This window comes from Triticum aestivum, chromosome 5A (assembly GCF_018294505.1).
Source record: "Triticum aestivum cultivar Chinese Spring chromosome 5A, IWGSC CS RefSeq v2.1, whole genome shotgun sequence".
NCBI classification, from domain to species: Eukaryota; Viridiplantae; Streptophyta; class Magnoliopsida; order Poales; family Poaceae; genus Triticum; species Triticum aestivum.
The window spans coordinates 357,939,820-357,952,008 of record NC_057806.1 but is presented as its reverse complement, the minus strand read 5'-3'; positions in this window follow the sequence as shown (position 1 = coordinate 357,952,008).

Below are 12,189 nucleotides of genomic sequence, written 5' to 3'. Positions count from 1 at the left end.
AATGTGAGTGAGTAGGGATTGCCATGCAACGGATGCACTAGAGCTATAAATGTATGAAAGCTCAACAAAAGAAACTAGTGGGTGTGCATCCAACTTGCTTGCTCACGAAGACCTAGGGCAATTTGAGGAAGCCCGTCATTGCAATATACAAGCCAAGTTTTATAACGTAAAATTCCCACTAGTATATGAAAGTGACAACATATGAGACTCTCTATATGAAGAACATGGTGCTACTTTGAAGCACAATATATGAGACTTGCTATAACATGGTGCTACTTTGAAGCACAAGTGTGGAAAAAAAGGATAGTAGCATTGCCCCTTTTGGGGGGGGCTTCTTTTTTTCTTTAGCCTTTCCTTTTTTTGGGACAATGCTCTATTGAATGATGATCATCACACTTTTATTTATTTACAACTCAATGATTACAACTCGATACTAAAACAAAGTATGACTCTATATGAATGCCTCCGGCGGTGTACCGGGATATGCAATGAATCACGAGTGACAAGTATGAAAGAATTATGAACGGTGGCTTTGCCACAAATACTATGTCAACTACATGATCATGCTAAGCAATATGACAATGATGGATGTGTCATGGTGAACTAGATGGTGGAAACTTGCATGGCAATATATCTCGGAATGGCTATGGAAATGCCATAATAGGTAGGTATGGTGGCTGTTTTGAGGAAGGTATATGGTAGGTGTATGATACCGCCGAAAGTTGCGCGGTATTAGAGAGGCTAGCAAGGGTGAAAGGGTGGGAGTGCGTATAATCCATGGACTCAACATTAGTCATAAAGAACTCATATACTTATTGCAAAAATTTAGAAGTTATCAAAGCAAACTATTACGCGCATGCTCCTAGGGGGATAGATTGGTAGGACAAGACCATCGCTCGTCCCCGACCGCCACTCATAAGGAAGACAATCAATAAATAAATCATGCTCCGACTTCATCACATAACGGTTCACCATACGTGCATGCTACGGGAATCACAAACTTCAACACAAGTATTCTTTAAATTCACAAGTACTCAACTAGCATGACTTTAATATTATCACCTCCATATCTCAAAACAATTATCATGCTTCAATCTTTTCTTAGTATTCAACACACTCAAAATAAAGTTTCACAAATCTTGTATACCAAGCATATTATTATTAAGCAAATTACCATGCTATTAAGAGACTCTCAAAATAATTTAAGTGAAGCATGAGAGATCAATAGTTTCTTTAAAACGAATCCACCACCGTGCTCTAAAAGATCTAAGTGAAGCACATAGAGAAAAATTATCTAGCTAAAAAGGATATAAGTGAAGCACATACAGCAAAATTATCTAGCTCAAAGGATATAAGTGAAGCACATAGAGCAAAATTATCTAGCTCAAAAGATATAAGTGAAGCACATAGAGCAAAACTACTTAGCTCAAAAGATATAAGTGAAGCACATAGAGTATTCTATCAAATTTTAATTCATGTATGGCTCTCTCAAAAGGTGTGTACAGCAAGGATGATTGTGGCATACTAACAAACAAATACACAAATAATACAAGACACTCCAAGCAAAACACATATCATGTTGGTGAATAAAAATATAGCTCCAAGTAAATTACCGATGGAAGTGGACGAAAGAGGGGATGCCTTCCGGGGCATCCCCAAGCTTTGACTTTTTGGTGTCCTTGGATTATCTTGGGGGTGCCATGTGCATCCCCAATCTTAGGCTCTTGCCGCTCCTTGTTCCATGATCCATCAAAAGAATTCACCCAAAACTTGAAAACTTCACAACACAAAACTCAAAATAGAAAACTCGTGAGCTCCGTTAGCGAAAGAAAACAAAAGACCACTTCAAGGTACTGTAATGAACTCATTATTTATTTATATTAGTGTTAAACTACTGTATTCCAACTTCTCTATGGATTATAAACTATTTTACTAGCCATAGATTCATCAAATAAGCAAACAACACACGAAAAACAGAATCTGTCAAAAACAGAACAGTCTGTAGTAATCTGTAGCTAGCGCAAGATCTGGAACCCCAAAAATTCTAAAATAAATTGCTGGACGTGAGGAATTTATCTATTAATCATCTGCAAAAAGAATTAACTAAATAGCACTCTTCAAATAGAAATGACAGCAGTTCTCGTGAGCGCTAAAGTTTCTGTTTTTTACAGCAAGTTCAACAAGACTTTCCCCAAGTCTTCCCAACGGTTCTACTTGGCACAAACACTAATTAAACACAACCAAAACAGAGGATAAATAATTTATTTATTACTAAACAGGAGCAAAAAGCAAGGAATAAAAATAAAATTGGGTTGCCTCCCAACAAGCGCTATCGTTTAACGCCCCTAGCTAGGAATAACAAGCAAGGATAGATCTAAGTATTGCCATAGTAATAAGATAGATTGGTGAAACTCATTTCATATTCTTTACGTTCAGCGGCAAGTTTTCTTTCAGGCAAGCAAAAGTAATCAAAAGTATCAAATTTAACGCGACAAAAGTCCCCAAGATCAACCTTGGGAGGTATAGGTTCCTCCTTTGGTCCTTCATAATGCACCACCAATTCATCATTATAAGCATTCTTTTGACAGAACTTTGTGAGCCTATATTCAAGAGAATATCCTAGTTCATTAATTCGAATAGCCAAATCATCATTAAGATCAGAAATTCTATCAATTAAAACATTGGTAGGAACCTTTCTTCTAAGATTTTCATTGAAAGCAACATAATCTAGAGATTGAAAACGCATTATTTCTTATTGATCAAAGAGGGTAGCCTCTATGGGAGGACGGCAAGCGTCCACCCTATAATGCGCAAAGATTTCTTTGGATTCTCTTATTATGAATCTAAACTCATGAGCCAAAAAGATAGTGGCGGCACGCTTAACAGAAGAATGCTCAATATTAGAAAATTCCAGAAAAATCCTTTGTATAGAAGGATGCGTGTGCATGAATTGTCTTTCAAGTTCAACTACAAGCATGGCAATAGCGTCCGCAAGGCTATTAGTTCTGTGAAGGATAGAACTACCCATAGAAGGTAAAGCACCGGCACAAGTAAAGAAATCTTGAATAACTCCTTTTCCAATAATATTACCACTACCAACACGGAATTTTTTTGTATGAAAGATGGTAGGTTCTTTAGCAGGAGTATCAGAATTTTCCATGATATTGTTATCGCCCAAATTGGCGATAACTTCCCCAGTTTCAGACATAACGAGAAGCAGGCAAACAAACTAACACACAAGCAAACAAAAAAGGCAAATAGAGAGGGAGGATAGAGAGAGAGGGCGAATAAAACGGCAAGGGTGAATTGGGGGAGAGTAAAACGAGAGGCAAATGGCAAATAATGTAATGCGAGAGATAGGGATTGTGATGGGTACTTGGTATATTGAATTTTTGCGTAGACTCGCCGGCAACGACGCCAGAAATCCTTCTTGCTACGTCTTGAGCTTGTGTTGGTTTTTGCCGAAGAGGAAGGGATGATGCAGCAGAGTAGCGTAAGTATTTCCCTCAGTTTTTGAGAACCAAGGTATCAATCCAGTAGGAGCCCACACTCAAGTCCCTCGTACCTGCACAAAGCGATAGCTACTCGCAACCAACACGATTAGGGGTTGTCAAGCCCTTCACGGTCACTTACGAGAGTGAGATCTGATAGATAGAATATTTTTGGTATTTTTGATATAAAGATGCAAAGTAAAAAGTAAAAGCAAAGTAAATAGCAAAACAATATAAAAGTGATCGAAATTGATATGATGAGAATAGACCCGGGGGCCATAGGTTTCACTAGTGGCTTCTCTCAAGAGCATAAGTATTCTACGGTGGGTGAACAAATTACTGTTGAGCAATTGATAGAATTGAACATAATTATGAGAATATCTGGGCATGATCATGTATATAGGCATCATGTCCATGACAAGTAGATCGAAACGATTCTGCATCTACTACTATTACTCCACTCATCGACCGCTATCCAGCATGCATCTAGAGTATTAAGTTAAAAATAGAGTAACGTCAAGATGACATGATGTAGAGAGATAAATTCATGCAATATGAAATAAACCCCATCTTGTTATCCTCGATGGCAACGATACAATACGTGCCTTGTTGCCCCTTCTGTCACTGGGTAAGGACACCGCAAGATCGAACCCAAAGCTAAGCACTCCTCCCATGGCAAGAACTACCAACCTAGTTGGCCAAACCAAACGGATAATTCGAAGAGACTTGCAAAGATAACCAATCATGCATAAAAGAATTCATAGAAGATTCAAATATTATTCATAGATAGACGTGATCATAAACCCACAATTCATCGATCTCAACAAACACACCGCAAAAAGAAGATTACATCGAATAGATCTCCACAAGAGAGGGGGAGAACTTTGTATTGAGATTCAAAAAGAGAGAGAAGAAGTCATCTAGCTACTAACTATGGACCCGAAGGTCTGAGGTAAACTACTCACACTTCATCGGAGGGGCTAGGATGATGTAGAAGCCCTCAGTGATGATGGCCCTCTTCCGGCGGAGCTCCGGAACAGGCCCCAAGATAGGATCTCGTGGATACAGAAAGTTGCGGTGGTGGAACTAGGTTTTTGGTTCCTGTTCTGATCGTTTGGGGGTACGTGTGTATATATAGGAGGAAGGAGTACGTCGGTGGAGCACTGAGGGGCCCACGAGGTAGGGGCGTGCCCTAGGGGGGCGCCCCCCACCCTTGTGACCACCTCTTTGATCCCTTGCAGTAGGGTCCAAGTCTCCTGGATCACGTTCGGTGAGAAAATCACGTTTCCGAAGATTTTATTCCGTTTGGACTCCGTTTGATATTCTGTTTATCCGAAACACTGAAATAGGCAAAAAAATAGCAATTCTGGGCTGGGCCTCTGGTTAATAGGTTAGTCCCAAAAATAATATAGAAGTGGAAAATAAAGCCCAATATAGTCCAAAACGGTAGATAATATAGCATGGAGCAATCAAAAATAATAGATACGTTGGAGACGTATCAGCATCTACCGCGTCCACTTGCCGGCTTAGTCCGGCAAACTCAGCAGTCCAGCCAGCCATCGAACCGTCCGCTGCCTGCACATGAAAGCACCACAATCATTACTTGGGACTATGATCCTCTGTTTGCCGCCTCAGGACAGCAACCAGAGTCTCAGTGGGTACTATCTGTATAGAGCACACCTAGCGTGTGCGGTACCGTCAAAAAAATTGCGTACCTCAAAGCCTTTTAGCAGGCTCATAAAAGCTTCATGCAACCCACTTTTGGCGGATGAGATCCTCTCAACCACCGTACCCATTAAAGTACGATGCTCCTCTGAGATAGCCGCTTGCTCAAAAAGACCCGTCAGTACGTCTGGTTGTGCACCGAACAATTCCGGACTCTTTCTGTTACTCCCCTAAGGAGCCGAATACTCCATACTTCAGGTGGCCGAAGGGTTACCTTCTGGCCTTGGCGGATCAGGAGAAATCCTCCGTGATGACACCTCAGGGTCATCTGCCCCAGGAGGCGGGGAGACAAGGGGAGGCGTTTCGCTCTCCATCATCTCCAGAAGAAGATCCCCCGAAGACGAACTCTGTCGGGAAGAGCTACGATCCGGACTGCAAGACATACGTCTCCGTTATTGTCCGCGAAGATAAAGCAAAATATATTTACCAAAAGTACCTTTTTTCACTTACAGCTCGATGGAGGGATGATCCCCTGGCGGGCACTATGCAGAAGGAATGCCCTCCGGGTCAGGGCCCCTGGCGAGGGTTTCTTCTCTCGTTTGGAAACCCTTGTTTCCAAGTCTTCAGGAGCGGTCCTCTTCCTTCCTTGGGAGAGGGAATTTTGGATTATTCTCCCCGATTATCCTCCTTTGTGGAGGTACTAATTCCCCCGGTTTGGATGAGTAATACGTGAGGCTCGCTTTCGGCTTCTTCGTCTCTCCTTTTATCTTCCCCCGAGGGCACTTGATAAGGTGCATATTCCAGCATCCTGGCTAGTACAGGATCCGGCGAGCCCTCGGGAAGGGGGGCGAACACCTGATCATCTTTGCCTTTCTCACCCAGTCCTGGCCAAGAGCAATTCTTTCAGAATTATGTTATGACAAGTGAAAATACAATGTGTTCAGTCGTGGAAATACTTACCTGGGTATCTGGACGATTACAGTTGAGACCCGCATCCTCAGTGGTGTCCGGACACTTTATTCGTGATCCGAAGAACAATTCATACATCTCTTCGAGCGTCACGCCAAAGAACTGTTGAATAGCTCGCGGTCCTTCCGGGTTGAACTCCCACATACGGAGAGATCGACGTTGGCATGGCAGGACCCGACGAACTAGCATAACTTGCATTACTTTAACGAGACCGACATCCCTCTTGAGGAGATCTCAGATGTGATTTTGCAGTGTCGGCACGTCATTAACTCACCCCTAGTCTAGCCCCTTGTTGACCCATGATGCCAGTTGTGGTGGGGGGCCCGAACGGAAGGCGGGGGCAGCCACCCACTTAGTACTTCGGGGAGCTGTAATGTAAAACCACTCCCACTGCCATAAGTTGGATATCTCCGGGAAGGAACCCTTTGGCCATGGGGCATCGAGGCCTTTTCTTATTGTGGCACCTCCGCATTATGTGTGTTGCCCATCGACCATCTTCGGCTTCACATTGAAGGTCTTGAGCCATAAGCCGAAGTGTGGGGTGATGCGGAGGAAGGCCTCACATACGACGATAAATGACGAGATGTGAAGAATGGAATCCGGAGCTAAATCGTGGAATTCGAGCCCATAATATAACATGAGCCCTCTGACGAAGGGATCAAGACTAAAGCCTAGCCCTCGGAGGAAGTGGGAAACAAATACGACACTCTCGTTGGGTTCGGGAGTGGGGATGATCTGCCCTCGGGCAGGCAGCCTGTGCGAGATTTCGGTGGTCAGATACCTGGCCTCCCTTAGCTTCTTGATGTCCTCCTCTGTGACAGAGGAAGCCATCCACCGGCCCTGAAGGTTGGATCCGGACATGATTGAAGGTCTGAAGCGCTTCGCCTGAGCCTTGGGTGTTGGAACTCGGGGTGGGGGGAGGGAGGGATTGAGCGTGAGAAGAAAGGGACAGGCTTTGGCCCCTTTATAAAGAGGGCGAATATCAAGCGTCCTCTGCGTGGCCATTTGGAACTTGCCTAAAATCGAGGAGTCGTGCTAACGAGCATGATTGGGTTATCCACACCCGTATTGATGAGAATCCCGTGATAAGGGGACACGATCTCTGCTTCGACAAGACGTGCCAATAAAACCGCCTCGCAACACATCCAGTGGTGGGCAAGGAAAAACGGTTCAAATAACGACCAAGGCCATGGCGTGATGTCACATTATGAAAAGTTGTCAGCAGATTAGATTTGTGGAAATATTGTACTCTCTACGGTGGTATGTGGAATTTTTTTGTAGAGCCGAACACTATCCTTGTGTTCAAAATCCTATATGGAGTATTCGGAGGAGGAACCCGCCTTGCAATGCCGAAGACAATCTGCGCGCCGGACTCGTTGCCATTGAAGCCTGGTTCAGGGGCTACTGAGGGAGTCCTGGATTAGGGAGTCCTCGGACAGCCGGACTATATCCCTTGGTCGGACTGTTGGACTATGAAGATACAAGATTGAAGACTTCGTCCCGTGTCCGGGTGGGACTCTCCTTTGCGTGGAAGGCAAGCTTGACAATATGGATATGTATATCTCCTCCCTTGTAACCGACTCTATGTAACCCTAGCCCCCTCCGGTGTCTATATAAACCGGAGGGTTTAGTCCGTAGAACAACAACAATCATACCATAGGCTAGCTTCTAGGGTTTAGCCTCTCCGATCTCGTGGTAGATCAACTCTTGTAATACTCATATCATCAAGATCAATCAAGCAGGAAATAGGGTATTACCTCCATCGCGAGGGCTCGAACCTGGGTAAACATTGTGCCCCCGCCTCCTGTTACCATCCGCCTTAGACGCACAGTTCGGGACCCCCTACCCGAGATCCACCGGTTTTGACACCGACAGGGGGGTGATTAGACTACTTGACCAAATAAAAATCTAGCCTTTTCCCAATTTTAGTTCTTGGCAGATTTTAGCAACTTAGCACAAACAAGTAATCAACCTACACATGCAATTCCAAGAGTATAGCAGCGGAATGTAAAACAATTGCATATGAAGGTAAAGGGAGGAGTTTGAGGGAGCAAACGCAATGTTGACACGGAGATTTTTGGCGTGGTTCCAATAGGTGGTGCTGTCGTACATCCACATTGATGGAGACTTCAACCCACGAAGGGTAACGGTTGCGTGAGTCCACGGAGGGCTCCACCCATGAAGGGTCCACGAAGAAGCAACCTTGTCTATCACACCATGGTCGTCGCCCACGAAGGACTTGCCTCACTAGGGTAGATCTTCACGGTCCGACCGATTCGCCCATGAAACTCGGTCAGGCCGATTTAGTTCAAAATGTGAACGTTAGGATTCTTGGTGGGACCGACATGTCAACTCAGTGGGACCGATTTCGTTAGGTTTAGGGCATAACATAATCTCGGTGAGACCGATTACACAAACTCGGTGAGACCGATTTTGGTAATGGACTAACAGAGAGTTGGTCAGGCAAACTCGGTGGGACCGATTCGCTCATCTCGGTTGGACCAAAGTGTTACGAAAGGGAAACAAAGAGTTTACATTGCAATCTCGGTGAGACCGATCACTCATCTCGGTTGGACCGAAGTGTTACGAAGGAAACAGAGATATTACAATCCCATCTCGGTGAGACCGAGATCCCTATCGGTGAGACCGAAAAGACTAGGGTTTCTGGCAGTGGCTATGTCAACTAAACTCGGTGGCGCCGGATAGAAAGAATCGGTGGGGCCGAGTTGGATATTTGGTGTGGGACATATGTGGATATGAGAAAGTAGTGGAGGGTTTTGGAGCATATCACTAAGCAATTTGAGCAAGCACCTCATTAAGCAACACCTCATCCCTTCTTAATAGTATTGGCTTTTCCTATAGACTCAATGTGATCTTGGATCACTAAAATAGAAAATGTAGAGTCTTGTGCTTTGAGCTTGAGCCAATCTTTTATGCTTAGCATTTTGAAGGGACCACTTTCTAATCCATGTCATGCCAACCATTGAGATTTCCTGAAATATTCATCTTGGAATAGCATTAGCTCAATGAGCTATATGTTGTTAGGAATTACCAAAACCACCCAGGGATATTTGCACTTTCAATCTCTCCCTTTTTGGTAATTGATGACAACATATAGATCAAAGATTCAACAAATGATAAATAGTATTTGAAAAACATCATCGCTTTGAGAAGTATGTGATAAGCAAGAGCTCCCCCTAAATTTGTGCATTATTTAAAATTTTCTTTTGAATGCAAATGCACAATTGATTAGGATCATGGGTTACTCTTCCATGTCACATGCATCTTGGTGGAGCACTCAAAATGATCAAGATTAAAAGCATGCACTCATCACCAAGCAAGTGAATGATCATATAAGAGATATAAATGATAGCATCATTCAACCAAACATTAAGGGTAGCATATGATCAAACACATGATCAACAAGTATCTCACACAAGCACACAATAAGGTTTCAAACAAAATAGCAAGAGAGATAAAAAACAACACTCTCTCTTGAAGCCTATGATCTATACATTTTTCTCCCCCTTTGGCAATAAGTTACCAAAAAATTCAAAAATGCATAGTGCTAAACAACTCTCAAGCTTGATCTTCGGGAGGTGGTGTAGAGAGAACTCCAAGGACGAAGGCTTCTGATGAAGTAGTTGGACCTGATGGAGTGGGTGCTGGAGGTGGCACTAGAGTTGTGGCTGTTGGTACTGTCACTGAAGCTCGAGTATCTGTCACGGGCACTGTCGCAGACCTTGGACCTTGTGGCACTCGCTTGAAAGCATCAGTAGTAGACTTGCCCTTCCTCTCCTCTGCTTCCTCCTGTAGCTGCTCAACTGCAGTTTGGATCTCAGTTGCCTTGACATCCATATCATAGAACTTCTGCTCAACAATCCTCTCCAAACTCTCCTGGTTCTTAGTCAGGGTGGCCAAGCCCTTCTCAATCCTCGGGGTGGATTGGATCAGATATCCAAGTTGAGTTTGGATTTCAAGAACACTTGAGATGCCTCTTCAACAGTTGGCATCTTTGCAGCTTTCTCTACCTTTGCCTTCTCTCTCTTCTCATGTGCTTGAGCTGAGGATGGTTCATTTTCATCCATCACCACAGTGTTGTCTTCAAATTCAGGATAGATGGGCAGGTGCTCCTAGTCCAAAAGATATGTGCATGTGCCCATCTTTGAGTTAATGAGCTCTGAATTTGTGGGGCATACCCACAACTCCTCTTCTGATCAGCAGCAGTCCTCTTGATTGTCTCAACAATCAGGCTCATGACCTTGAACTTCTGTGGGACATCAAATATGTGTAGCAAGTTTATAGCATGTCCTTTGATCGTCTTGTGATCTGACTTGGGTAGCAGTGTGTGCCTTAATATCCAGTTTATGGTAGGCAGACCAGACAACAAGTAGTGGACAGATCCAAACTTGTGTGTATCCAAGGCAGCATCTGGGATCTCCTTGTACATGTTGGCCATAGTGTTGTGGTCTTTCTTCTTCTCTGCATAAACATCCAAGTCATCCTCACTTTCTTTTGGGGCATTGATCAACTGAGCCCATTCATCAACAGACGACTGGTACCTGGTACCCTCAGACATCCAAATGATCTTCCCATCTGGATAGAAGTGGGCAGTGGAGTAGAACTACATGATCAGCTCATCATTCCACTTGGTGAGCTTTTGTGCAACGAATTCATCAACTCCACATGCCTTAAAACTATCATGCACTCCAGGATAGTGATCTTCATTCTTCTGGATGTACTCCCAGTCTAGCCATTTCATGTCACACACAATGGGCTTCTTGTCAAGCAACACTGTCTCATAGAAGTCCTGTTGTTCCTTAGTGTGAAACCTGTAGTCCACAGCAGTTCTTCTCCTGATAGCATATGGATCAGACTCTCTCCATATTCTCAATCCTGCATCCTTCCTGATTTTCATGTTTTCTGCAACTGGATGTGCATCATTGTGGTCAGGGATCTTGGGTTTTAGCTTCCTTAGCACTTGAGTTTCATCTTCTTCAGCAGATTCAGGCACTGGGGCCTTGTTCTTTTCCTCAGCAGAAATGTTTCTAGTGCTTCTCTTGGGCTTCTGGGCTGGAGCAGCTGCCTTGGGAGCAGCTTTGCGCTTAGATGGAGCAGCCCCTGATCTGATTGCATCTCCCATGAGCTTTTGAGATTTGGGTGCCGGTGCAGCATCCTCTTCCTCTTCAACATCATCTCTCATAATTGATGATCTGCCAAGCACTCCGGCAGTGGTCTTCTTGACCCTTTCCTTCCTTTTCTTGCCTTATACAACTGCCTCTTCAGATGGCTTGGAGGTTTCAGCAGTGGATGCTCTGGCCTTAGACATGGGGACTCTCTTTGCTGGTGCCTTCTTATGCATCCCTGGCTTGACTGTAGCAATTGAGCCATACTCCTTTTTTCAGCACCTTTTTCTTGGAGCTGACTTCTACCTCAACAGCCACATAATACTCATCCTCTGAATCTGGGGTCTTCTTCTTTCTTGTTATGGTGGCTGCCTTTGGCAAGTTACTTGGTGTGCTCCTGTTGCCATCATCAGATGAACTGGAGGGACTAGTGCCCTCACTCAGTTGAACCTGCTCCTCAGACTTGTTCTGGCTATCACTTTGGTCAGACATCATGCAGGCAAACTATCAGCAAACCCTGTGAATAGATTATAGATGAGGTAGAGTAGATGAGCATCACAAAGTACAGGAGTTTTGCAAACCAATTGACTCAAAAACTTAGTTTTAGTTCTTCACAGAAAGCATTTCGGATCTACCGATTTGTAAACTCGGTGATACCGAAGCAGCTTTTGGAACCTAAACTAGTGAACTCAGTCAGACCGAGTCATAGTTTGGTGGCACCGAGACTGCTAGGGTTTCACAAAGAATTGAACTCGGTCACACCGATTTGCAATTTTCGGTAGACGAAAACGCGTGTGCTCTGGCCTAAGCCAAAATTGGTGAGACTGATTTCTACAACTCGGTCGGTCTGAGATGAATTCGGCGGAGACCTAACCCTAAATTTTGAAATCAAAACTAATCTACGGGATGTTTTTGCTGGACGGGATGATTTCATTCGT